Raw genomic sequence first — 2,994 nt, forward strand, 5'->3', positions numbered from 1 at the left:
ATGTGTCCTGGGTCTAAGCAATATTTTTTGAAAACTTTTCACTTAAAAAAGAAAGTCTGAAACTTTTAATGTGATCAAGTGCGCAGCCTTTCATTGCTCCCCGGAGAAACGCTCGTGCTCATAAATAGTGATCAGACTGTCCTCAGCCATCAGAGTAACTTTTTTATGAATCCTTAAATCTTGCGGCGTTCAACTTGCGGATAGCTGCTCCCTTTTCTCTCATTTCACATGTCGCTCGTTATCACGTCTCCGCTCTGCTGTCCTGATCTGACAGCGCTGTAACCACACATTTAAGGAAGATGCCCCGATCCTTGTCACGTCAGTCTGTCTGATGCCATCGGGGACAACAGGCCCAGTTGATAAAACAACCCGCTAGCCGTCTTCATCGGGATTCCCATTACCTTGTGCTGTTACCTGTAGCAGCCGATAACACTAAACTAATGAGACTAAGAATAATGTCCTCCCTTCATTCATAAGATAGGTGAAACACATATACCTCCTCTCATTACACGGCCAGTTTAGTTGGATTACATGGGACGCTAAACATACTTTACACTCTCTTGGGTTCAATTAATGTCCATCAACGCCACCGAGGTCCATTTGTGGGTCGTCCTTGGCACCTTGTGGCACGATGCCAGCACGAGCGGCACCTCGCTACGGGGCTGAGCCATCTGTGGGCATGCACACACACACACACACACACACACACACACACACACACACACACTAGAGACTCTGACTTGTTTTCAGGGTTTGATGACAGGCTGTGAAGGAATATGCGTGTATGTGTGAACATGCACAAAAAATACAAAAATAAAGAAGAGTCCTTGAATGTCCTTGTCAGAATTAAAAGACAGAATGTCTTAAGCCAGTTTTTCTTTTGTTCAGTATGATAAAACATTGGTTTTTAAACCAAATAAGCAAAAGAACATTGTGTTTGCTTTTTTGTTTGTTCACGTTTACAAGCTCACTTAGTAAAACCAAGCAGAGGGGAAAAAAAAGAAAGGGGGAAAAAAACCTGAGAGACGGGGTCTTGCTCCCATCAGCGTGCCATTCTGCCGAGTCAGCTCTCCTCTGCCCATCACCGCTCTCCCGCACCCCCCTTCTCTGTCTCTCTCAGTTGCTTCCTCCTTACAACCAAAGCACTTTTACCCTCCTTTTTTGTCCCTCCTCCATCTTTCATCTCAATATCCTTCTTCTGCATCCTCTCCTTTGCCCTGCAAAGGGGACACGCATCCCAGATGAACGGAGGGCAAAGAGGGAGACAGAGAGCATCCGTCATCCATTCGCTTTGTCCCTCCCTCCCTCCCTCCTATCCCATCCCATCCCTCTTCCATTCACTCCCCCCCCCCCATCCTCTCCTCTACCCTGCTTGCCGCGGCTAGGATCACTGCACTACTCCATGCGCTGAGATGGAGAACACACACAGGGGGCTTATTGTAGCTCAACTAAGCCAGGTGGAGAGCAGCAGAAAGGGCTGACTCGTGCCAGAGAGAGCAGAGAGGAAACGGGGGGTGACCTGGACTTTCTATGTCATCACTTAAGGACGCAACATTGTGGACAGATAAGGAATTGGACTATCTGCGTACCGGACGGGGGCATTCAACAAGGGTGATACTTTCACCGTACCATTCATGTGTTTTCTCTCAAACTGTAAGGAATTCGGAATTATGTGTCCGAAAGGCTTTTGTTGACTCTTGATATGGATCCGGGTTGAAACTGGATTGTCTGGGCTTTGGATGTGGATTAGAATACTGATGTGGAAGCAGCTGAGCTTTGGGATATAGAGCGCTGTAGCAGGACCACATGGACATGTTTGGTTTCTCCAAGATGCCAAAGCTGTCTGGGTGAGTGTGTGTGTGTGTGTGTGTGTGTGTGTGTGTGTGTGTGTGCGTGTGCGTGTGCGCGTGTTTGTGTGTGTGTGTGCTCTCAGGGCACTGTCATGTGTTTTTGACTTTTTATTCCAATTTCTTCACAAATGCAACTTCCTTAGGAAGAAAGTCGAAATACTCCATTCAGGATGTTTCCAGGTGAAGTTGTCTGAACAGTGAAAATGGTGTTGTGAGGCAAGAATCCGCTTGGTGGAGCCAGTAAATGCACTCGACTGTTACTTTGTCAACCGGTGTGTGTTTTCCTCAAAACGTTTTATGACTCACAATAAATGAAATGAAAGTGTTTCAATTGAGAGACTTCTGATGTATGTGTTGCACACACCAGATGAATATTTGACCTGTGGTCAGTGGTGGAGGAAGTATTCAGATCCTTTACTTAAGTAATAGTAACAATACAACACTGTAACCAATTGCCCGTTAAAGTCTAGTTCAAAACTTGCCTTAAAATGTATTTAAATAGCAGAGTAAAAGGCCAATTTAAGTGTTTAATTATCCAGAAAGATGAAAAAAATTAAATAATATGCACACAAGTCATTATCGTGTTCTATAAAATAAAATAAAAGATATATATATATTTTAAGGGGGACCTCTTGGACTCTGCCAGGGATGTGGGCCTTTAATCTACAACAGTACAACATATTTGTTAAATTTATCAAATATTTTGTTTGTAAAATCTGAGTGACTACTGTAAAATAAATGCAGTGAAGTAAAAAGTACAATCTTTCCCTCTGAAATGTAGTGCAAAAGATGTATTACATGGCATGAAATGGGGACGAGTTGCCTAGTTTTGGAGATATCGGCAGTAGAGATGTCTGCCTTCTCGAATTAAAATGGGACTATATGGCCCTCGGCTTGTGGTGCTCAAATACAATTACATTTGAAAAATTCCACAGCAATGTCTCTCTCCAGAAGTCATGACCCGGTTATTCAAGGTAGATTTCAGACTGATTGAGTAAGTGTACTTGGTTACATTCTACATGAGCAGGTAGAGCCATGATTGTGTCTATGACTTGTTATTTGTGTTTTATTTTACTGACTAAGAAATGTTGGCATCTATGAGATGCAACTCCTACTAAGATGCGCATGGTGACAGCAGCAGAGG

Source organism: Anoplopoma fimbria, chromosome 22, assembly GCF_027596085.1.
Source record: "Anoplopoma fimbria isolate UVic2021 breed Golden Eagle Sablefish chromosome 22, Afim_UVic_2022, whole genome shotgun sequence".
NCBI lineage: Eukaryota > Metazoa > Chordata > Actinopteri > Perciformes > Anoplopomatidae > Anoplopoma > Anoplopoma fimbria.